This window comes from Ambystoma mexicanum, chromosome 14, assembly GCF_040938575.1.
Source record: "Ambystoma mexicanum isolate Mex_15411 chromosome 14, UKY_AmexF1_1, whole genome shotgun sequence".
NCBI classification, from domain to species: domain Eukaryota; kingdom Metazoa; phylum Chordata; class Amphibia; order Caudata; family Ambystomatidae; genus Ambystoma; species Ambystoma mexicanum.
The window spans coordinates 657,844,117-657,870,283 of NC_090940.1; positions in this window are offsets into that span (position 1 = coordinate 657,844,117).

Consider the following 26,167-nt stretch of genomic DNA (forward strand, 5'->3'; position numbering starts at 1 on the left):
AAACATTCCAACACTTTTCTAGTTAAGATGCCAGTGAAAAATGGCCTCCACAACACGGAACAGCGGATTGTCACGGTTTGGGAGTCTTGTTGTCATAACACAGTGGCACTGATAGATGCATAAAGACCAAGTTGTAACAATACAACATCAAGACACCAAGCATATAAATATCAAAATTAATGATAATGTCTTGCTACACAAAAGTTGAAAAAACATTCATGTGCAAGCAGCATGGAAATAAAAGAAGACCTGAAAAGCACAAATGAACAGCACTATCACCCGCGTACAGAGTTGCACTGGCTTCTACAAAATGTCAGACACCATAACAGAGCTGTCACCATGATGCACTCTTTCTGTGTCGCTAAGCAGCCGGTTGACACCAGGCCCACCGCCAAACATCCTGCTTGAAAAGCTCTCTATAGCCTGACCTAGAAAAATGCAAACAAACAGTGCCCCCATGCACTGTGCAACAAACAACAAAATTCCTTAAAAAATAAAAATAAGACCCTAGAACCACATACACCAGAGCACACAACAGTGGCATGTCAACTTCTGGTTTAAACAAGAGCAAAGGCGAAATACACCCCACACATCTTCAGAAGACGAGCGGATTGGCCAGTCGTTGCATTCAATGCCTGCCTGTCATTTCCATAATTAATGAGATGGCCTGGGCGCCTTTCTTTCTGTTGACGTGTGTGCAGCGTCCATCATTCAAAGTGCATTCATCGGAGGCAAACGGCGGTATTTGCGCAGTGGAAATCTGTTCACAAGGTGTACTCTGGCTTCTTCTGAGGAAAGCCCTGAGATGCCAGGGTAAACAGGAGCAGTTGCGGCCCCACCCCCGCACACTGCTTGCATTTGCCCGGTGTTTGCAGTACACTTGGCGCAATAAAGGAGTTCCTTACAATGCCCTGAAAGGCGGTCACCGTGAACCGAGGCGTGAGGGTAACCTCCATTCAAGGCCTCGGTCAAAAGTAAACAAAAGGGCCGCAGGCCTCGGCAGGCGCACCCCGAGGAGCACCTCCCTGGGGAGGGGGCAGCACACTGCAAGGTGTGGCCTGGGCACTTTCACCAGGTAGCAGTGGGCCTTTTATTTACCAGGCCTGGCTTGCTGTTCTGGAGGGGCGGGCATGCTTATGTCTTTCTCCAAGATGGCGGCCATCTAGTCCTTCCTTTGGCTGACACCTATTGTGATTTGCAAGCTTTAGGGGCGACACACGTCCCTTCTTCTGCTCTGTCTCAGACAGACAAGGCAGGTAGTCCTTTATACGCTGGAGAAGTATTGACAGACACGTGTTTGTACCAAGCAGTCTCTTCACAACGCGTGTGCGCAGCCCAGCACATGGGAATTTCTGAAAGCAATTCTGGAGAGTTCCCAGGCACATTCCAGGCTGTCTAGACTCAACAGAGAAGTAAACAATATAAGGGATGGAAACCATGTCAGTTTTTACATATCAGTGTAATATTGCACACTATTCTAACAGCATTGATTTAAACAGATATGGGTTGTTTGACCTAAAAAACGTGACCTGTCCATTTGACCTCATTTGTTTTTACCTACTCCAGAGGGAGAACCCCGCAATCCCCCACATGCGGGGGGTGACCCCCTACACCTCCCCAAACTATTCCATTACCCCACCCCACAACTATTTTTTAATTAAAGTGTACCATTTGACCTACCGAATTAGGTAAAAAAGATGCGGTCAAATGGGAGTTGGTCAAATTGTCATTAGGTCAACTATGCCAATGCCATTTTAACACTGACCATATGTACATTTCCCCGTAGTGGGAACTTCTATATGGCAAGATGACCTGTTCGGACATATTCAGGGGCTTATTTGATGCAGGCTATTTGCAGTTTACTGGTACGTTACAAATGGTGACGTTTGCATGCATGCTCAGCATGGATCAAGGGAGCTGTAGATTGTAAAGACAGCGTGTGCCTGTCCCAGCATGTTGAGGGGCATTGAGGCGTGAAAGGGGGGGTTGGTAGGCCTACCTGCTAGTACCTTAAGTCGGAGAGCTGGAGAGTGCCCTAACAATCTCCAAGATGCTTCCTTGCTTTCTTGGGTCTCTGCATCACCCACCGTACGTCGTGTAGACTTGGACAAGGTACGGCCAGGCCCTAAGGGGCTCCACAATGTCTCAGAGGCGAATTGGAAAAGCACTCCGATGATGTTTGGAGCACCAGAGGAAGCGAAGAAAGGGTGAAGGGAAAAAGCAGTTGGCAGAAAAAACCTCCCGCCTTTAGGAGAATGTCTACTTGGAAGAAGGTGGTAAAGTTAGAGGACTTAGGGACTTCTTGTAGTATTGGTCAGTGGAAAACAACTGAGGTAGGAAGACTTCTGAGGATCCAGGAAACAGGAAGCCAAATAAAGAAGTGGTGGCAGGGTACAGATACTGAGCAAGAGGGGAAGAAAAAGAAGGCAGCAGAGAGGAAAAGAAACAAGGGATAAGGGCCAAAAAGAGGACAAGGTTCAAAAGGATTACATCAAAGGCGAGGACACACAAGTACGGCAAGTGTGCGCTCAGAGGAAAACACAGAGCCGTGAGACACAACGTGAAGACCTCCGCTCGGGCTCTTTGTTTCCTGGCCGCGCAGTCATAGGGTGAGTGCTGATGCGACATTACGCTCGTGGTGCCGGCGGTTGGTGCCTGACCTTTGTCCCATTCAAACCAGGACAAGCGTGGCGCTGTGACATTCTGGGCCTTCTGAATCACATTGTGCGTAATTGCACAAGACATTTATGCTTCCAAACTGGACTCAGGGAGAGGAGTAGATCGACAACTCCATACTCTAGCTACAACAGGCCCATCCAGAAGAACCAAAGGACTGTGTCAGGCGTGGTCATATAGACATTCTAAATTGTGATCTTGAACTTCTTCAAAGACTGGGAGAAAAGCTGGTTTGGTTAAAAACGCTTCTTGGAATAAAAGGGAAACATGCAAACCCTGGATTAAAAGCCAATTCAGGGATTTGGGGGATTCGGGCCCAGTGCAAAATGATATCCAGACGGTAGAGATACCCTTGCAGAGAGTTGGAGGCCATTTTTTTATTCCCATTGAAAAGACTATGCTGAATTTAAGGAACTCTTTTGTGTACAAGTATTGTTCGTTCAGCAATGCACCCCAGGGGTTGCAAGAAACTGACACTGGGTGGGAACTGCTATTTACAAGAATCCATCCTGACCTATGTTGGTTTGTCTGTGTCCTGTGAGGGGTCAGAAGTAAGACTCGGAAACAATGGTGGTATGGTTTTGGGCAGACACTTTGATGATATGAAAAAGGGTTGGGAACATGCCTCTCTGTCCCTAAAACTAAGAGGGGGATTCATTTCTTCTAAGAAAACTGATGAAATTGTCAGAATGTCCCTCCCTGTTATGTCCCAAAAGGCCTCTTTCTCTCCCAAACACTAATAACACAACCTTCACGAAAGTGGCACAGAAGAATTTACGCCTGTCATGGCATATTGAAGGAACGGGATTCCATTTTGGGTCACATAGGGGAATTAAAACCCATATGGAGATCCTTATATACAAGGCAAAGCTTATGCAATCCCAGATCATGAAGATCGATCATAAATTTGGTAGGTTCTCATTAAAACCTGCATGAATGTTTTTTGAGGGAAAGATTGTTCCAAAGCTAATATATGGTTTGGAACTTTGACCCAGGATGATTATGAAAAACCTAAATAAAATTGAGGGAGGTATCTGGAGACGGATCCTCAGTATACCTAATGCTGTACCTCTGGCAGCTATTAGGTATGAATTAGGATATGTCTCAATTTGGGCCTGAGTGCAATGGATGTTATTGCCACTATATGCGAAGATTATGGCCCCCAGTTCGAAAACCTTATATGAGCTTATGGGAATAAATATAAGCTGTACTGTATTTTTGAGGGAATTTAAAAACACTTGCGAGACTATACTTCAAAATGTAGGTTCTGATCTGGAAACTCTAGTTAGCAACCCAACACTAATTAAAAAACGGCTGCTGGAACAGGATTGGATTTCAAGGATAGAGATCTTCCATTCTTATTCATCATTGAGCCATTTGGCACATGAACATAAATCCCGAGAATCCCTCTCAAGAATCCTGCTTCAGTTTCCGAATCGGCATTATCGTGGGTTACTCCTGAAGATAAGAGGGAACATCGTATTAACAAAGGATAACCTCTTCAGAAGGAAAGAAATACCCCCAGAGGAAATTGGGTGTAGGTTCTGTCAATCAGAACCAGAATCTGTAAAACATCTTGTTTTAGAATGTAAAGCGCTGAAAGACTTAAGGAATGTTTTTTTAGGAACACTGAATGATTATCATGTGTGTTGTTCAATGCATGTGCTGTGGAAGCGCTGTCTGAATATACAATATTTACGGGCAGGATTAAACCTTTCAGGATTTCTTAATGCCATTAAGATGGTATAGAATCTAAAAGGCGAATTTCTGCTAGGTCAAACATCTATGATGTGTAATAAATATTTTGAGATGGTACATGTGGAATGAACCATCAGAAATGGTGCATGTGCAATGTATTATTTGCAATGTTACATATGAATTGTATCTTAATGGTTTTTCAATTTTGTTCCTTGTAGTTTTTGACTTCTTTTTATTTTTTAGATTATGTATGTAGTTTGAGAAATATTTTTTTCTTTCTTTTAGATATCTTTTTAATGTGATTGAAAGTTTGAATTTGTAAAAGTTTGATTAAACCTATTGCAATAAAAAAAAATTAAAAACACAACTGTACAGGGATAAATTCTTCCAAAAATAAAATGTTCTCTGTAACTCCAACCAACAGAAAACTTCCCAGTCTCTGGAGCAATCAAAACGCGTGACAATACATATTCCCAAATGTAGGACTCCAAGGTTAGGGTCTGGTACCTTTTCCCCTAGGGTCCTCTTTTGTAGTATCCTTTGTGGATCTTACTAACAGAAACGTTTCCCAGTCTCTTCAGTAATCACAAGTGGCAAAGAAAACAAAGAAAGGTTCAAAACTGTAGGATTCCTATGGTATGGTCCTTTCCCCTAGGGTCCTTCTTACAGTGTTCCAGGCCTATAAATGTGTTGCATCTATAAATGTCAATAGGAAGTTCACAAGAATATCCTCCTTTTGCTTCTCCTATTTATCCGAGCGACTTGGCGGACTCCCTTTGCCAAGTGTAGGATGTGTTGCACTGTATTTTCTTCACTTATTTTGGGTGCGGGTCCCAACCTTGCAGTATTCAGTAAAGTTTGGTTTACTTTCTTGCCACGCAATAGTACCTTCATGGACTGTCCTTCTTTTACGTGCGATTCCCAGATTCTAATGTAAGTGCTTGGTTCACTCTCCTGCCAAGCAGTTATGCTTTCATGAAACTTCTCATTTGGGTGCGGGTACCAGATTCACAACATTCAAGCCAGCTTGGTGTTCTCTCCTGCCAAGCCTTCATCCTCTCATGGACTGTCCCTCTATGGGTGCAAGTCCCAGTCTCGTAGCATTCACAGTTGCTTGGTTTAGTCCTTCGGCAAGTAACAGTTCCAACATAGGCTATCTCTTGTTGGGTGCGGGTCCCAGACCCCCTAATATTCGGTTTGACTTTGTTTCAGTTTCTCATATGGGTGCGGTTCCCAGACTTGCAATATTCGGTTTGACTTTTGTATCTGGTTTTGAAATGGGTGCGTGTTCAAGGCTTGCACTCGGTTACCAGGGTCCTAGACCCCCTTTCTGCTGCCTTCACCCTCACCCCTTCACTTCCCTGGACCTTCTGTCCCACTCAGGTAACCCGTGTATCTGTTTGCTCTCCTACTGGAAAGTTCCAGCGTTTCCCGGATGGCTGCAGCTTCCCTGGAGACTCTGGTCACTGTCGGGGCTTTGTTGTGACCGGCAGCGGCTTTCCTGACGTCTGCTTCTTCCCATTGGTGTGTCGTCTCTGCTGGGCACTTCGTAATTGCTCGGGTGCCTGGAGGTTCCTGTCAGCAATAACGTGATCAGTCCTGGCTTCTGGGACCTTGCTCGCGCTCTGCTCTTCCGCCGCTCTCGGCTTCCCTCCAGCTGCCGGTTTCCTCCTTGGAAGATTGTATCTCCATTGCAACTCAGCTGTCTGATATTTAAACTCCTGTGCTGGGAAAGGGAGTTGCTTTGGGCCAATAACCTTCTTTGGGAAACTACAACACTCATTCTACTTTTCGATACTGATCCTTGAACTCCTGATCATCATCTTCTTCTCAGTCCTTGCTAAGATAGAATGCTCATTCTGCTTTTCGATACTGATCCTAGGACTCCTTATCATCATCTTCTTCATAGTACTTGTCATAGAGTCAAATGTAACATACTCTGCATTTTCTAAGTTTGAATCTTGTCACGTATATTAGATCAACTAACCTGGCTATAACAGATATTGACCTTATCAGACGGGAGGATTGAACTTTGGAGAGGGGTCTGCAATCTGTGAACATAGTCGTCCTTAATCCCATAAGGGTTTTCCTCCTCCATGTGATGCTCCCTCGGTGCACCACCTTCAGAAGGTGTATTGTACTGTGGATGCACCGCCCAGGCCCCCACCTCCAGAGGGACGATTGTACTATGGACCCACCGCCCTGACCCCCACCCCCAGATGGACTATTGTACTGTGGATGCACCGCCCTGGCCCCCACCCCCAGAGGGACAGTTTTACTGTGCACGCACAGCCCTGACCCCATGGGGGCGTCTCCCCCTAAGGGAGAAGGGACGGTAGCCACAGATAACAAATACATTTTAATTCAAATACTGCGGCCGAGCCGGGTGAGTGATCGCTCTGAGCTTCGTGACAGTAGCCAGATGTGCCCTCACTGACTGATAAAACTGGAACCAGAGAGACATAGGACCACAATGCAGGTGCTGGGGAGCGTACTGGAGAAAGTCCCTGCGCCTTGCGAGGCTCACAACACATAAAGAGGAAGCAAAAATCCCCAGTCCAAAGAGAGAAAGCGGGATATGGACTTGGCTATAAACTGGAACTTTATATAATAAATCATCAGGCAATGCAGATTCCTCCCCCAGGGGCTGGGCATCTCGATAGCGGCGCCACCAAAGGATCCAGGAACTGTGGCCTGCCCAAAGGTGGAGCGTATGCGAACCGATGCAAACAGGCCAAGGCACTTTCCTCTGAAAGCATCATGGAGGCTTTCGGGCACCTCCATTCATCCCCTAGCAGGTGTTAGGAAGCCATCACAGGGCGGAGGCCACAGTAGAGTGATCCTCTCGGCGGGCACCTTGGAAATGGTGGCTAGGGCATGCTGCTTTGTATTCTGCAAATGCCGTCCTGCTGCCTAGGGGGCAACTGGATGTTCTTCTGCCAAGGATGTGTGGAGCCCTTCGGGATGGAACCAATGCTGTGTACCAGTGTTGGAGGCTTGGTTGCTAGGGTCCAGACAGGACAATCTAAAGTGAAAGGTTTTGTCTTGCCTTGGTAGAGGGAAGCTACAAGCGTGCCCCAGTTGACCACCCCACACGTCTCCTTGCCAAACACCTTGGCCATACTCCAGAAACGTGTCTAGAACCAGCCATCATAGCGGCATTGGGAGGTGTCTGAGTAAAGCGGTCTTTGGCTGAGTTATGGAAGACGGAATCGCAGATGGGGGCCCAGATTTATCTCTGAAGTCAGGCTTTGGCCAATGTGGAAGATAGCGTTTTTGAGTTAGTTGCCGTCACAGGCTTGCAGTGGTCAGAAAAGAGGTTTACTCCTCTCATTCTTCATTGCATTGAGGTCCGTGAAGGCCAAACAGGCTGTGGGGCAGGAACCCACCACATGGAGATGAGGCCTGAGGTCCAAAACCAAAGGGAATTCCAAATGTTGCAGACTAATGCTGGTGCCAAAGCGCAGGATTTACAGATTAGGGAAGTCTACGTCAGAAAGTTGCACTGGCCAAAGTAACCAAAAAGAAGGACCCGCAAGTAAGCCAGGGACGTAATTTAGGGGTCGCCAGAGGTCACAACTGCGACCTCTGAGGTCTCCCTTGCGACCTCTGTAGTCTCACTTGCGACCTCTAAAAAAATGTTTTTTTTTGTAATGCAAGCTCCTGGGCTGTGGCCAGACCCATGTGGCTCTTTACTCCTGCAGTGGCTGGCTTTCTTGTTCAGGCCCCTTAAAAAAAGAAGAAAAATAAGAACATGAGGGCCACAAGTCTAACACTTTCAGCACTGACCCTAAATAAGAAAGAATAGGAATACCAAATAATGTGTCTTCCTGGAATTCTATACAATAATTGCTAGACTCATTACACGTTTATTTCAGGCACACTTCAGGGGGTGAGTCACTGATTTAGTCCGTTCTTTAACGCCTCAACTCAGCCTTTCATCCTTCTGAGGTCGATAAATGAGTACCAACACAGGTTGGGTGATATTGGGTGTATATTGTTTCTATATAAAGCCCTTAAGCGTAAGTGCTATATAATAACACATCATTATCATTTGGTCATGGACGTCTGCTTGCATTCACAGTAATTTGGTAATATGGGCCTATACACACTTATCTTAAGGATACATATGGCGATCCATTCTAGTATGAAATGTACATCACATTATAGTGATATCGTAATCATATTTTCGTAGTGTACAATGCTATGTGATGCCACTTCCTGTTTTGTCAACGGGTGAAAGGTTGTGTTCCATCGCTTCCAGCGATATCACTTTGGGGTAGGGTCAAATGACATCACTTCCTGTAATGTCATCAGGGGTCAAGGGTCATGTGATGTCACTTCCGCTACCCCTGGCATTTTGGTGAAATGACATCCCTGAATTAAGCTGAGTCCTTTAAGAAACCCCCCCAAAACGTTTTTAGCAGCAGCTAATAAAACTCCATTGTGCAGCTCTGCAAGAATCATCCTTTTTGTCCTGTAGAAAAAAACCCAGCTGCAGCACAGAAGCCACTGTATGGTTAACGAGGTGGGGCCTCTTTGTGGGTGGATGTAGGACTGTGTAAATGTTTCCATTGATTTTCATAACTTTGCCAACTCTTAAGCTCTTATGTGGTGCACTGTCTTTGCGGGTACTCCAGATTTACTTTTGCAAACCTTTCCTAGTGGCATTGTTAGGGTGTGGAGGGATGAGACCGACACACAGGTGGCAAGATTGTTATCAAAGACTTTTAATAAATAAATGAGGGTTGGGGAAATACCTTCCTGTCCCTAATACTAAGAGGGGTGTGCTGGTTCGAAAGAATATTCTAAGGAGGCTGTCAGAATAGTCCAAAGAATTAAGTTCATTGTTGTGTCCAAAATGATATTTCCAGCCCTCACATTGAGAACTCAACCTAATGTGGAAAGGGGATCTTCTTTAGCCTCAAAGTTCTTTTCCAGCTTTCAAAACAAAGCTCCAAAATGGTGCAACAAAAACTTCAAAAGGAAGGACAACCTTACTCCCCAAGTCGTCTCGCCATCCTAATGTTCAATGAGGGTCTTCCTTCTTTCAGTGTTCCAAAAATGTCCACAAAACAACAGGGGGGCTTTGCTTCCCTTCCCCTTGGTTTCCTCTCCTTCCTCGTCCAGTTGTTGAGGGAATATTTCCCTTTTCTTGACTTTGGCCCTCATTCCAAGTTTGCCGAACTGGAATAAACGGTGCCGGTAAAACTGCTGGCACTGTTTTCCAGACCGTCATACTTCAAGTTCTGCGGGCGGGTGCTGTCCCTGCCAGTTCTGTCCTGGCAGGCAGAACGGCACCTGCCCACAGATGGACGTGGAAACACCGCCACCATTACCACATGGTGCCGGTGTTTCCACGTCCCCATTCCCGTGGAGTCCTATTGGACTCCACGGGAATGGGGAATAACGGAATGCCGGCTCCGGAATTACCAGACCACCGGTTTTACCGGCACGGCTACCGCTGGGCTCGTAATGAGCCCCTTTGTCTTGTATATATAAATTGCTTGGGAGCTTTGCTTCCCTTCCCCTAGTTTCTTCCCAGTACATGTCACACTCAGCCTGGCCCTTGTTTCTCCCAGATACTGTGACTAGGAAGATTCCTCTTGTCATTTCATTGGTTGGTCACAGTCAACCTGGTACACTGTCCTGCCTGGTACTGTGACTATGAAGAGTGCTTTGGCTCTCTCTTCATTCGTGAGTGAGTCCCAGGTTTTTGCCTTTTCTGCGCTTTTAAATGTGTTTTTCTCGTTTTACTATTACTTTGCTAGTCACAGCCAACCTGGTACACTATCCTGTCAGGTACTATGAAGATGAAGATTGCTTTTCGAGACATTGATTAGGTTGGTGGGTGAGGGTCCCAGACTCGCCTTCATGATTCTCCCTTCTTTTAGCCATCCCGCCAACTGTCCCTGTCTCCCCGACCTCTCTGGAGAGCTCCTGGTAGTCTTCGGTTATTTGCGGGTGCTTTGGGCATTCTTGCTTACCTCTACTACTTCCAAGGAATACAGTGGCTCCTCACTGACTCCTGGCCTCTGAGCTGCGTGGCTTGGCTTCTCCACGTGCTCCAGGCTTCCCATCTGGCTGGGGGCTCAGGCTTCTGGTCCTCTCGGTGTTCGTCTGCGATGGATGCCTTGAGAATGCCTCTACCATTGGGTAAGTTTCCCACTTCTGGTACCGTCAGAGTCCCGTCTCCTTTACTGCTGCCAGGATTCAAATCTCCTGCTTTCTCCGGGGAAGGCTTCTCATCAGCAGCCTTGGAAAGTAGCTTGCCACCAGCAATTCGTGCTGACTGCCTCACTTCTGCTGTCACGGTTTGGCCTCATCCTCTGGACAGTGTTCTCAGGGTCCCCTTCTTCCTTGTGGGCTACTTCAATTATCCTGCTGCTCTGCTCCTGGGTTACCCTGCATCCAGGACTGTGTTCTAACTTCCTGGGACACTCTTCTCTTTTGGATGTCTTTAGACCAATAGGATTTCGAGAACCACCAGAATGGTCACTAGTGATTCTAGGAGGGCTCATCATGCTTCCGCATTGCCTCCTCGTCCCAGTACTTGTTCCAAATTGTCTAAACCGCGCTTGTTGGTTCTGCTGTGTGCTCTTCATTGGCTTACTGATGTTCTTCTTCGTCCCAGTTTTGTCAAAGGCTTCACATGGGTAGTCCCCACTCTCCCTCATCTCTGTACCTGAGTCTATGTCAGAGAGGTCACAGAAACACATGGAAGCCGTAGGAGGGGATCTGATATTGAGGCAGTGGGCAGGTATGGGGTCAACATACTATGCTCTCCTCAGATGATCGTCACTCATTCCATAAAGGGGTTCCCTCCCCATGTGATTCACCCTCGGTACATCACCCCTAGGAGGACTATTGGGTAGTGTCCGCACCGTCCTGGCCCCACAGGAAGGGGCTCCCCCCAGAGGAGAAGTGATGATATCCGAGGATTAATCCCGGCACTCTACCGTCTTCTGTTTTTCAGCTATAGCTGTTTGCTTCCTCGGCGGCAGAAGAAAGGGGCAAAGCCTGATCATCAGGATCCAGATCGGTGGCATCATCTGGGCATATGATCATCATACCCGGACCTATGATGGCTGTACCAGGACCTGTGACCAGTGTACCTGGTTATAGAATGGCTATAACCGGGGTGAATGAGGCAATATCGGAAGATATCCTGATGTTTGATTTAAAAAAGTGCATGTTATGCCCAAAAGAACATTTAGGTATTCAACACTGTGTTTGTTGACGATTGTGGCAAAGCCTTCGGCATCGCTTAGAGGGTGCACTACCTCAGTGCATCCTCCACAGGCTTGAGTGACAGGCCACAACCATGGTTGACTGTCTAGGAGGCAGAATTGAGGGGATAACCAGGTCACTCCGTCTTGATCTGTGTGACTGGGCAAGGGCCACACTTTAGACATTACAGCCCCTTCCCCAAACCAGAAAACAAATAAGAGATAGAGAATCACCCTCGTACGCCCTCAGAACCTCAGCGGAGGTGAATGGCGGAGTCCCAGGGACATTGGGCAACTGCAACTGCACAGAACGTCTGCTGTCCTGCCTGTGGGGGCCGTGCACCTCCTTGCAAGGATACACCAAACCAGCCTAAACGTAAGTAGGAACATGAAAGTAAGCTTAGAAACACCTGAACATCCCAATCTAAATGTACTGGCAACAAAGCAAATCAACAGCTGGATCCCTGCAGGGACAGCTCCCCCAGTTCCTCTATAGGCACATATGAAATCTAAGATGGCCGCCAGCCATAATGTACCATGTCACCCTCAAATGGACCCGGGCGAGGTTGCAATTTCAGAGCTCTATCAATGTGCAGACTGCATTACTTTAAATGTACCTTTGTCTGCCAAGAAGACACCGTTCACAGATGTTCAGGAATCCCAGCTGCAAAGCGCGCTGTTTGAAGGCCGTCCATGTAATGTGGTTGCCAGGCCTGGCGGCAGATGAAGCAGACGGGAAATAACTACCTGGGCACCTGCAGCCGTTGAAAGGTACGGTGCAAAATCCACATTTCCCGTGCAAATTCACACCCAGGCAACCCCTCCCAGCCATTCATCAAATAGGTTCACCCCAGGGCCAAGGCCCAGGCAAAGCTATGCAAAATGCAACTGGAAAGCAGCCATGTTGAGCTCCAGTGACGTCAGAATAGCACCATGGTGCAGTGCAAGGGCAGTGTGACATTATAAGCAGTCCATGGGCTGAGCTAAGCATAGTTTTTAATGTGTTTGAACTCCACCTTATTATAAACAACATTTATGAAATGATTAAGCACACTTCCGGCTCAAGGTCTGTATGGATCCGTTGCTTTCAAGCCGTTGGTCTGTTTAAGCGTAGTCTTAAGACCCATCTCTCCGCCTGGGTATGTTCTCTCCATTTTGTGCATCTCTATAGCGCCATGATGCCGCCGGTGATGGTGGGCTCTGCTTGATTGATTGATTGATTGAAGGTCATATTGCTGAAGACCTGTCTTCTAGATCCTTACATCCCAACACTGCCATGTTGAATTTTGATGGTACCTCCGCTGATGTCAACGTTACCCATGCCATTGCCCAGCCTGGGACCGCCTCCCTACCAAACAGTCTCTGATTTGCCCACACACCCTGTACCCTCGCCCCTATGCCCCCTTTCTGATATCTCCGCCATACAGTCTCCTCTCCCGCTACACATTCACCTTGATTTGTACCAGTGACCACCATAGTGTTTCCCGGGTGCCAAGGCGTGTCTGCAGGATGGCAAACTGTGCCCACAACAGGATAATCCAGACTGGAGTTCAGGGGCGGGAGGATGAATTATTAGCGAGAAGTGGAGAGGCTATAGAGAAATTGAGCATTAATTATGGGTGAGGCTCGGGATAGGCAGGGATAAGGATGGGGCGAGTGTTATCTTGGACCTGTGTGGGCTCAGATGTGCTGCCTTGAGCCCATGGGGGCAAGTGCTTCCATTTTCTCACCCGGTCTTGATGCCTAAATGAGGTTCTTTGGGTTGTGTTTCTAGGATGGTTTCAGCTGTGACTGCACTTCTCTCTAGTGCCTGTGCTCTGAGACCTCGGGCTCTCCTGATGTTCTGGACTACGACGTCCATCACGATGGACTACGCTGGCAGGGGCTGATGGGAGTAGTAGTCCAACACATCTGAAAAACCAACATTGTACTCTACTAATGCTCAGCACTAGTTGACGCTTTAGACATAAGAGAAGATCCCATTGCACAGACAGGTCGATCCCTTCTGCCGCGTGAGAGGCGCTCCCATGAGGCACCTTCTGGCCTCCTGAGACGGAAGCTTCGCTGGAGCCAGCGGGGAGCAAGCTGCAGCCTGCACCTCCTCTGAGTCAGCCAAGAAAGGAAGGGTGCTTATTCATGCAATAACCATCTCCCAGGTGGATCAGATTTGCGGAATAATGATACGGGAACCCAATGAGGGTTACGACACCTGCAAGTGCTCCTGGACTCAAAGGGTGTCATTAATCCCCCTGGAAATATTTAGAACTGTGCCAGCGGTGCTAGAGTCGCCCATACAATCACACAGGCCAGCCCAGTCAGGGCTGCGGGCACCCAGGCGACACTCACAGTTGCAGGGATCACCCTGCTTGCTGTGGGCATCAGCGCTCTTCTGTGTTCACACAGAGGGACCGTGGTATGGGGCACCCAGATCAGCAGGGCGGCTGGACCGCCATCACAGGGTGTGGGCCTACAGAAGAATGAGACCCAGAGACAGACGTGCCGTGACGTGGAGTCTGCCGCTGTTCTGAGGCACGTGCGTGCAGAAGCTCCTTTTCTTATGGGGAAAAAATTGTCTTTGCTCTATCTTGTGATACACCACTATATATTAACGGGAGTTCACAAGCAATACCTCACAATTACAAATGTCTCCCTCATTAGGTGATTTAAACAGCCATGTAGAAGACAAAAATACCTACCTTACGAATCAAAGTCTGGCACTGAAATACCAGAGGGCGGGCAAATACTGTCCCTAAATACCAGAAATGAGAAAGGCTTGGAGCTGGACTTGGAAAGACGCAAAGAAAACGCTACTTGCGCAGGAACTAGACGACCATTACTGCTTCTGTGCGCCATGTAGTTCCCGCCCATTTCTGACCATGCTCTGCAAGCGACGGAGAAAGGCACAGGAAGAAAGGCAGACCGTGGATTTTTGTGGATCATGCAGGAAATTCACTTTGCTCAATGGTGTCCCCGGATCAGTCGGCTGGAAAAAACATGGCGGCCTTCATTATTCTGGATTCGCGCGGCCTCTAGCTCTAGTTCGTATGGATATACACTAAAAAACAGCCAAAGTCTATAGGCCTCTGCACAGGAATCAGAAAATTGAAGCCCACGGAAAGGCAATGCGGAGTCCAAGCATGGAGCGGACAACCCTTTCCCATCAGGGTAGCCACTCCCTGCGGGGGAATGCCGTAGGGAATAGGGTGGAAGCTGTGAGGCACATACAAAATGCTAGCTCCTTGTGTGTCACCACATCCGCCGTGCCGTGTCCAGACTCTTTTGACTGGGGTGGCCCAAGTGGGGCACCGACCTATGCAGGGGTGGCATGAAGTACGAACGCACACACAATCTTAGTTTCGGATAATGGGGTGCCACCTGCGGTCCAATCAAATTCTCGGGGTAGCATGTACCACCCCAGGCCACACGCCCCTGCATTCTGTGTGTCTAGAAGAACGCACCACATGCAACGCAGGTGTTCACTCAAAAACACTCACGTATTGACAGAGCAATTTAAATTATTTCAGTACAGGTGTCTTGTTTCCTGCTACTCGCACATACCTGCCTTTGTCAGCATTTTGTTTATCGTCTAGAAATGGCGCCATTAGCCGGAACCAGTCCCGTTCGCCCAACTGCAAACCATTACCATTCCATGTTGTGACTATCCCAAAAGTACCCTGGAACCACCAGAAGAACTTCGACTGTATTACGGATGGATTGGGAGGTGGTGGTTTGCCACATTAAATTATCATCGTTTACTGACCCTTTTGAAAACCCGAGAACGAGTTCCCCAGGAATGTGCAGACTCCCTCCCAAGAAGAAGTGCTCCTAAAAGTGGTGAAAGCTCCTGCGCTGCGAACACACAGAGCACATCTAGTTGAATGGGCCACAAGCGCTAATAAGAAACATGCGGTTACGCGGAAGTTGGGAAGCGGTCCTTGTCTCTCACAAACACAAGGCAGTCAGATGTGGCAGTCAGATGTGGCACGGAGCGGGAGATCACTGCCAAACTGGGAATCAAATATGGCGGTCAACCTAATACGTTGGCACGTGGAGCTGAAACTCCGGTGTCAGAGTAAGTTAGCTTACCTTGTAGTTTAAATCATACTCAACTGAACCAAACGCTCCCACCATTAGGTCCTTTGGCAAAATGCCTTTCTGGCCCTAAGGCTAGTGGGTTGGGGTGACCAAGGGGGCTGGGTACTCCGCCCCCTGAGGTGATGCCGAATTCTCAGGCCGTGTCGAGAGAATGCTCTTGGGCACACCACTCTGCCCCAGGAGCATGGTAAGGGATTGCCACAGTGCACCAAGAACTTGTGTGACCTCTGTAGGAGATCCAGAAACACTCCTAAAATGACGTGGACTGTGGGGAGATGAGATCACCGCAGCGGTGGATGCGATGACATGGCAAACAGAAGGGTCTCAGACGTTGGGCCTTGCAAAGAAGACATTCTTTATTAGCCAAGTGTAAGACAAAACAGTGTTTGAGGATTAAAGCGAAGTGTTCAAACACAAATCATTTCCTATGTGAATAAAGTAAGCTTAAGGTGCACTTCAGTGATGAAGTCAAAAAAGGTGCCCCCAGTACTAAAAGCCCTAAGGTATGTTTTTATTTACTTTATTGTGCATTTGTAATGCGCTTTATAGAGCAGAATTGTGTTTAAAAGCACCACAAGGCAAAATGGGAAGGTAACTGGGAAATAAAAAACAATGGCAAAACAGTAATATACAGTCGTGGCCCTACTAGGCCTTGTGGCATTCGGCCGTGCAAGTAAATTCACCTGTCACAATTAATCCTGAATTTAATATAAAGATTTTCTGAATCAACTTAAAGTCCTTCCCTTAAGTGGTCAAGTGTTTGAGGTGGAGAGGGGGGGGGGGTAAAATCTCTAAGTTAAGATCCTTCCCTAAATTAACAAAGTCCATCAATTCAGAGAGGCCTTCTTCCAGACCTCCTCGGGTAGACAAGCAACAGGGCTGCTAATCTGAAATCTCAAACTGGGGCCTGTGGTTGCCTTCCAGGTGTAGGACGTCTTATGCGAGGGATCAGCTGGGTTCTGTGCTTTGGCTCTTTATCTTAATACTTAGGTGGATTCCACCCTCTTACAATCTCTCGCTCTCTCTTTCTCGGCTCCTCACGTCTTCAGTGGATCTCGATTTGTGCCCCCCTCCTCTTCAGGGGATCTTGACTTTTGCCTCTTCTCTTCAGGTGATTTAGTTTGCCCTGCGCTTCACTTCAGGGGTCCTGCTTCTGTCCTGGTCTTTCTACCTGGGTCTTAGCGAGCATTTACCTTAGCCCCTTTCCACTGAGGTCAGCTCTTCCAGCCCTTGCCTTATATATGCTGCAGGGGTACCCTGCTTCTTCCCCACGGGTCAGTCAGTTTCCTTTGCCTCTTCTTGGCTTCTCAGGCAGGCAGTGCTCCAGGGTAGTCCAGGCTCTTTCACCCAGGCAGCAACTCCTCCTTTGGGACACAGCTCCTCTACATGCAGTAGCATCCGGAGAGAAGTACAGGGAACCTGTCACTGGCTGAGACATGTTCAGAATGAGCTGGACCTGCTTTTATAGCCAGACTCCTCCGTATCCTGTTGGCTGCTGATTGGTGGAAAGCCCTGCTTACAGGATTGGCTGGCGGGTTGTTTCCACTCTGGTCCTCTTGTGTTAAGCTCTCTCTCCTGATTGGCCAGTTGAACGTCTGTTGTTTTAATCATGATTTCACTTTCTTTATTTCCTTAATTCTTCTTTATCCTGGGCCTCTTTTTTAAATACGATGTGTCTGATCCTCAAGTTTTCTATTCTTTTAATTTAGGAGCACCCTTACATTGCTATAAGTTGCTCCATGGGGATTCGAACTCCGGTCCCCCATATGTTCTTTGATGTTGCACACATGCTTGACTTAGCCTAGCGCTTACCTCTAAGGTCCTGCATCACCTCTCTGCCAGTGTCTCTCATCCAGTTTCATCCCTCAGAGCAGGCAGGAAGTCAGGAGAAGAGACTGGCAGGCCTCAATCCACGTTTTGGAACTGCTCATTGTGTCAAAAACCTAGCAAGAGTGTTTCATCCTGCCTACTCCGTGAGGTCTAACGAGGGGAGGAGAGCTGGATCAACCACATTTATTCTTTGGAACACTGATTTTGACTTTGCATTCATTTCTCCTTTTTACACTTTTTGTACAATAGACAGGGCAGGCATTCGTTTTTTTTTAGCATAGGCCATTTTGATTTGACGGACTCCACAAGGACTGTTTTGTTTATCGTTTGATGGTCGAGACTACTCCCAGCTTAGTTATAGGGCAAAGTAGGAGTTTCTCCAGCCCCAACAACTTCAATAAAGCTTTTACAATATCCATTGTGTCAGTGTCAAACCTGTGATACCATGCCTCCCATATAGCCTCCAGGAATGAGAGCGTGACAGAGGTACAACGATGGCAGGCATCACAGAGAGATTGGCATCGATCAGGAACCACCTATGTTGTGGTTGTGTACATGGGTACTAATGGTTCACACACAGACCAGCTGTGAAGCCTCAAATGTACTTCCAGGAAGCTTTATTGTGTATATTTATATGTGTACAGTTCCAGTTACTCTTGGCTATGGTACAGGTATGTCGACACATAGACACCCACCGGCAATCCTTACATCACAAGCTCAGGCCCCCAACTGACACAAACGGAACACTCAAATACAACACTCACCCAACATTCTCCTGAGCTGCCAATCATAACACTCACCAACATTCTACCCACATGCATCCACAGCCAGCAGGAAAGGACAAGATTAGACTTCCATTAAAACACACCGACTTCAGGAATTCCTTCCCCTAATGCAGCAAACCCTGCCAAGGCCCGCAGGAGACCATGGTATTTAAAGTTGGTGACCCTCAGTCTCATTCGAGTGGTCGGACACATCTAGAGCACTGGTCCAACATCCCATGGAGGAGGTGAAAAAGGAGAAGAGCCTGACTACTGGACTTGTGGCAAGACGTGCCTTGGACACTGGAAAACACTTAGACGGTCAATGACTGAAACCCGCTAAGGATTGCCGGTGGGTGGAGGTGGGTTGGACCATTGAAACCCAGGAATTATATTTTTACTTTTGGTTTAGTTATTTGACACCTCAGTAAGACGACATTCTGATGTTTTGTTTAAAGTTGGTGCCCTTAACTTATGTTACTCAGTATTATCCCTGCTGACTTGATCCCCACTCATTTTCGCAAAGGACCTTATTTAGAGGCCCTTAAAAGATATAAAAGGGGAAGCTTAACTCAGACAGTGTGGGTTTTCGGAGACGGGGGCTATTCGGAGAAGGCTGGAGGAGTGGACAGACGAAGTGAGAGCAGGTGGCTAAGAGCTTACAAGAGGGGAAGTGAAGGAATAACATCAGGGGATGAGGAGGGTGAGAAGAGGATGTATCAGAGGAGGAGGGGAGGGCTTGAAGGGAGAAAAGGAGGGAAGGAGAAGCAAGACTAGAGGAGAGGAAGAATGCCAACAGAGAGAATACCCGGGTGGCAGTCTGGAACAGGGTGAACCATGAACCACACACAGGTGAACATAGGAAGACTGTGCAAAGAACATGTAGTGGTTCTCTGAAGCGGTGCAGGTGAAGCACAGGCAAGAGGTGATGAAAAGGGAGAGAAGGATGTCCCATAGTTACGAGCGTGTGACAAGACGTTGAGTATGAAGAGCAGAGAATAGGCCGATGGGCAGAAGAGCCGGGACCCGGAGGCAGCAAAGTAGTAAATGTCATAGTGAGAAAACAGTGGAAACAATAACCTTGCCCCCTGTTTGCTCAAGAATTTAGGCCTTGTCAAAATGCAGGCTGAGACTAAGCATCTTGGGCTACCCTCCTGGGAGACTGTGTGCAGGGTTCACAATGGACAGTCAACAAATCAGGGGATTCAAGAAAGATTAGTTATTCAGGGTCTTTGATGCCGGGGAGTAACCCAGAGAATTTCCCAGAGTAGAATGTCATGAAGTCAACTGAATGCCACAGAGAACCCAAACCATGGATTCAGTTCAAAAGGCTTGATTCGGGATGATATACAACGTGGGCAACTCAAACGGAGTCAGAATGGCAAAACAGTCTCATTGGTTTAAAAGATTCTTCCAAATGTCTATTCAGGGCTCACCCCAGTGTCACTCACAGCCTTTGGTGTGAAATTCTTCTGATGAGCCATGTCTTGGTCACTGGTTGGAATCTCCTGGTACGTCTCAGGATGCATAGCAACACTCAGGTGTTGACACTCTAGGCTCTAGAATCTGTTAAATCATGTTCCCCAGCCTCCCCCAGAGGTGATATTGGCCAGGAGGGTCTCCAGCTATTTGGTTGAGTTCTGTCTCACCTTCCTGTCTCAGGGCATTGAGCCTACCACCACCCAGACCCATCTTACTTCCCTACCACTCAATTGACACTTGCTTGCGTCTTTGGGCCTGTTGCTGGACTTGACCACAAGTCTTCATGCTGGCTGTTTTCCTACCTCCTTGACACTCAAAACATACTCATTCCTCCTCCCATTTCTACCCAAAAACACATGCGCTTGTGCTGTCTTGCTTTCACGCTGTCATTTCTCTGTACCTCCAGGGGATTTCCTATCGCCATCCTCTGTTATGTCTTCCTCCTTTTCAAGTCTCCCTCTTCTTCATCTACTCCATCCTCTTCTGCTCTTTCTTCTTCTTTGATTTTCATCTCCTCTAACCTCTTCAGCTCTCTGCCCTCCTCCTTACTCTTCACCCAATGGCATAGCAGAGGCCGCCACAACACCAACAGTATGGTGAGCATGTCACGCTGCGGGGGCACCTGCTACGCCCGTAGCACCACAAAGCATCCTGACGATTTTGCCGTCTGTTTGCACGTGTTTAGAACCCATTTCTAACGAAAATTGAGAATGTTTCCCTGAAAAAGGGGAAGGAAGCCCTACATTCTGTCCAGTGGAATGTTCATTATTGTACAAAGCACATTCCCCTCGAAAACCTGCAAGCCACACCGCAGCTTTCTTTACATTCTGGAGCACCTAATACTGCACACGCCTATTTTGAAGTGTTTCAACTTTGCAAGATTCAGTGTGACAAACTAAAAAGATATCAAGAGATTTCCTTTTTGAGGAAGTGTTGAGCAAACACTTGAGACCCACTGGGCACTTCAAGTTGAGTTGCACTTTGGGTTCTGGTGCATGGATAGGAAAGCCATGAGTTGGCCGGGTGCTTAACTACTAGCACAATATTAATTTCTCTTTATGAAATCAATCACATGAAGACAGGCAACTTCCTTCTGCCCTTAATGTAAATTATATATTGGCATTACATGTGCCTGCCCGTAGTGCCAAGGAAAACATCAGCCGACATCCATCATCCACACAACATGCACTCTAAGCTCAACAAGAAGGCACTATTGTTTTCCAGCGTTTTGATCGGCTCTGATTTCTCCTGATAGTCCCCCTGGGGGTGGCACTCAATGGGAGGATCCCATGGGAGAGGTGAAGACTATCAAGGGAGAACATGGTATGTTCACCACCATGTCTCCAGACATTGCTCACCCGACATGATGGATAGGGCCCAAGCACCCCCACCCTTACTGTCTCCTCTTTGTTCTACTAGTTACCTCATACATAGCAGCCATGTATATCAGGTAGACAATACTGTGACGAGGAAGAGTGTGGGAAGAGTGAGTATGGATGACTTCAAAAGTACTGACACAAGGAAGAGCCTAGACCTATCTGAAGACTGGGGAACCCGACAGGGGTGTTGCTAGTTCTGGAAAAGACCTGGGGCTACGCTGATGTCGGTACTGTCGGGACTGGGGGCTAGCTAGCCTTTTGGCTGTAGCTCCTGAGATTCTATCCGGGGCTACAACCAAAAGACCAGGGGCTATAGCCCCCTTAGCCCCTCCCTAGCAACGCCTCTGGAATCCGACGTCCGGTGGCAAGAAGGCAGCCATCCGAGTGGTCCAGGTGGGACCTGACATGCGGGGAGACCCCAGCGTGGTGGAGCCACCGAAAGTCGAGAGCAAACCGTGAGAGCCCAGGTGAAGCCAGAGAAGCTTACCGTTGTTGCTGAGGACCGGACCCTTGTGAACCAAGCTGAAAGGTACGCAGAGGGGGACCTGGAAGGCACTGGAAGATGTCAGAGGCTGTGGTTGGGAGGAAGTGCAGAACCATCTTCCTCGCCCCATTGGGACCCATCAGAGATCAATTGGGGACATACTGGGTGAGAGAACACCTCAGAGAGACCAGAAGAGAGGCCAGGCAGGATAGTGAACCGGGGCGAAATAAGAGAAACTATAAAGCTGAGAAAGGGGTCTGGGACCGGAATCTTGAGAAACAGACAGTTGCACATGCGAGATAACACCTGGCAGGATACTGAACCAGGCTTAAGTAAGAGAAATTACAGAGCTGAGAAGGGGGTCTGGGATGCACATAACGAGAAGAGAAGACCAAGGGGTGAGAAGGGTATCCTTTGGCAAAAAACAGAAGAAGCACAAATGAGAAGATAATGATTCTCTAACAAAATTGAAGAGAAGACTAGGGGTAGAGAAGGCAATCCTTGGCACAAGCTATGAGAAGAGTAGAGGAAGAAAGATAAATCCTTTGGCAAAAATATACACAATTGTCGCTATTGAAAGAGAGCCTGGGAAAGTACTGGGTATGGAGACACCTTCCCAATCTTGTTTTGGAACTATAAAAAGTCACCTGAAAAGGTCTAGGGAAGAGAGACCTCCTCCCCATCTGTGTACAACAATATGGAAAAACCCTAGTGATGGCTAGGGGAAGAAGGGTATTCCCCTATCATTCATGAACGGCCTAAAACATCCCGAAGGGACTCATCCTGCTGGAGTCAGGGTGTAGCCTACTTTCTAGATTTCTTTTGAAGTGTAAGGGACGGTAATAGGTTTGGGACATAGGACAGTGGACTATTTGTTTTTGACAGCCATTCTGCGTGCTTGCATATGGTCGTAGGTGTGGGATCTAGCCCCGTTGATAAAAACCAGGGGACTCTTAATTTCACTAGACTTAGTGACCGAGCCTCTATCCCCACCGTTGCCACTCCCGAGTGTATAGGATTTGACGTCTCCAGTAGCCGAGATATAAAGGTAGATCCTAGACAAAGACAACTTGTTCCTACCGACCTGATACTTATTGCCCCTCCAGGAACATACATCTGGTCAGTTTCAAAATCAGGTTTGGCCTGGGGGCATGGGCTAGACATAATGGCTGGAGCGGTAGATCCTGAATATAGGGGGGAGGAAAAGGTGCTAATTCATGATAATGGCCAACACACATATCATATAAAGACAGATGAGAAGATTTCCGAAGGGGTCCTGGAGAGAGCCCTCTTTCCCAAACTTCTGGAGGAAGAAGACCACACCGAACGGGGAAAGAAGGGATTTGGAGAGGCCGACTAAGACCCTGAACCTCCCAAAGCCTCTGACTTAGAATATACTGAGATCATACCAGATCTAGCATTTGCACAGATGAACCACCCCATCCTATCCGAGGCTTTTCTAAAGGTGATCCCTGAGAAACAGGGTAGAGGAAAAGAAGGCTCATTCTTTTTCATTAAGCAAGGGATACTGTAGAGATGGAGATAACTCGGAGGGAGTCCCAAAGTCCCACATTGGTGTTCCCGGAAGTCACTGTAGAGTGGTATTAGAGGTTGCCCACTCTCATTTTACCTCCGGACATCTGTGAACCGCTAAGACACAAAGCCAAGTGGTTAATAGGTTTTATTGGCCAGGGGTTTAGGCAGATGTAAATCATTTAATTGCATCCTGTTTCATATGTCAGAAACTGTCTCACATCTCCCTTCACCAGCCCCTTTACAGCCCTTACCTATCATAGACATACCTTCCTCTAGGATAGGTATGGATATTATAGGACCACTTGAACCATCTAGACTGGGGAACAAATACATCCTTGTCATCCTGATTACGCCACCCGGAACCCTGAGGATTTCCCCATGCACAAAAACACATTCCAAGGGATATTACAAGACCTTCTCCCTTTCCTGTCCTGGGTAGGCTTCCCCAAGGAAGTTCTAACAGATCATGGATCTACTTGTATGAGCAAGATCATGGGAGAAGTAAAGCATATTCTGCAAATACCAACCCTATGAACATCCGTATATCATCCACAGATGGATAGCTTAGAAGAACGCTTTAATAAAGCCTCTTAAGCGTGTCCTAAGAAAACACCTAGAAGCAGACTGTAAAACTTGGGACATGATGATCCCATGGGCCCTATTTGCAATCAGAAAGGCCCTGCAGGCCTCCCTTGGATTCTCTCCATTTGAACTATATATGGAAGGGCTACACTGGACGTACTTGATATGTTAAGAGAGACATGGGAGGAGTGAGAGGAGACTATTGCACTGTTGTCCCAAACATAACAAAGGATCAAATAACATATTACCTTAGTGAGGGAGATTGTCCATTCCCATCCGTCCAAAGCACAGGAACAACAAAAGACTCACTTTGACAAAAAAGCAGTAGTGTGTTTCTTTTCTATCAGACAGAAGGTCCTTGTATTGCTTCCCACTTCAGATAATAACATTCTCTTTCATTGGCATGGGCCATATGAAGTGGTAGAACAAACAGGGCCATGTAACTTCCATATTGCCCAGCCAGACCATAGAAATAAGAACCAGAAATATCACATTCATTTGTTAAAAGAGTGGAGCAGGGACCCATTAGAACAAACCTCTGTTCTAATGGGCAGTCTTCTGTCCGAGGTACCAGGGAATTACAAATGTACACCATCAGATCTCCCCTCTTTTCAACAAAAAGACATACAAGATCTGATCAATTGTTTCCATGATGTCTTTAGCAAGGAACCAGGAAGAGTGCAAAACGTATTTCATTACATCTGCACTCCTCGGGAAAAGATATTAACTTAAAGCCCTACAGGATTCCTGAAATCTGGAAATAAGTAGTCATTTGGGAGGTGGAAAACATGTTGTCTTCAGATATCATCAAATCCTCTCAAATTCCCAGTCATCCCCAATAGTCCTGGTGGCTAAACCAGATCAATCTTGGAGATTCTGCATTGACTCTAGAAAGCTCAATACAATATCTCAGTTCAACAACTATCCCATGCCAAGGATCGAGGAGTTGATCGATTGACTGGAAAATGCAGTATATCTCTGCACGATTGATCTCACTAAGGGCTATTGGCAGGTGCCATTAAATCCAGCAGACGGAGATAAGACTGCTTTTTCCACCCCTAGATGTCTATTTCCTTTCAAAGTCCTCCCTTTTGGACTCCATGGAGCCCTGCCCTTTTTTCAGAGGCTTATGGACCAAGTCCTTCGTCCCTTTTCTGAATTTTGTGGCGCCTACTTGGACTATATTGTTATCCACAGTAAAACTTGGGGAGAACATATCGTCCACCTACATGAAGTAATTCAGGCAAGCAGGTCTCACGGCGAACCCCTAAAAGTTCCATCTCGCACATACTGCAGTACATTATCTAGGGTTCTTTGTAGGAAATGTCTTAGTCCAACCGCACACAAGAAAGGATCAGGTAGTCCAGGAAACTCTGTACCAAAAACAAACAAGATTTGAGGCCCTTTCTAGGGTTAGTGGCGTACTATGGAAGATTTATCCCCAACAATTCCACCATTACGGCCCCTTGAACAGATAAACTAAAGAACACCGAACCCCAAAAGCTAAAATGGCAAAAGGAAGATCAGGCCCGCTTTAACGCCCAAAAAGCCATATTGTGTAACAGACCTGTGCTAAAAGTCCCTAATTTTGAGAAAGAGTTCCTTCTACAGAGGGACGCTTCGTAGGTAGGTCTCGGAGCAGTATTCTCACAGGGATATGAAGGCATTGAGCATTCTGTACTATATATTTCCCCAAAATGATTCCCTCTGGAACGTAATTATGCTGCCATCGAGTTAGAGGCTTTAGCAATCTAGTGGGCAGTAGGACATCTAAAATATCATCTTCCAAGAAGGCGATTCAGATTGATCACTGATCACACCCCTCTCACTTGATGGAGCATTCCAAAACGACACGCATCCCAGTGTGATGCGCTGGTTCCTCTACCGTTTCTCTGTTGAACACAGAAAGGGAATGGATCAAGGAAATGTTGATTTCCTATCCTGACTTCCCTCACAAGATGCGGAAGCCAGCGACATTAGAGGAAGGGTATTTGACGAATCCTACAGCAATCCCACAGCCAACCAATGAGCTCAGACTCAAAACAATCACGAAAAAAACACACTGACCGAATCCAACACCCCAAACACACCAATACGTCCCACATCCAACACCCCTTTCAGGTTTTCATCAGTTACTATCGATGATATCCACAACATAACCAATACTTTCAAGTCTTCTTGCTGCGAAGGTGATGTCGCCCAGCACCCATTATCAAATTATGTGTCAAAACACTTACTCCAACATTGCCAACTTCATCAACTCCTTCTTCAAAACTCTCAAAGTTTCATTCAACATCAATGAAGCCTGGGTCACAACTCTTCTAAAAAAAACATTTGCTGAATTCCACCATCTCCACCAATGCCCAATCACCACTGCCCCCTTCTTACTCAAAGTGCTAGACCGCACTTAGATAG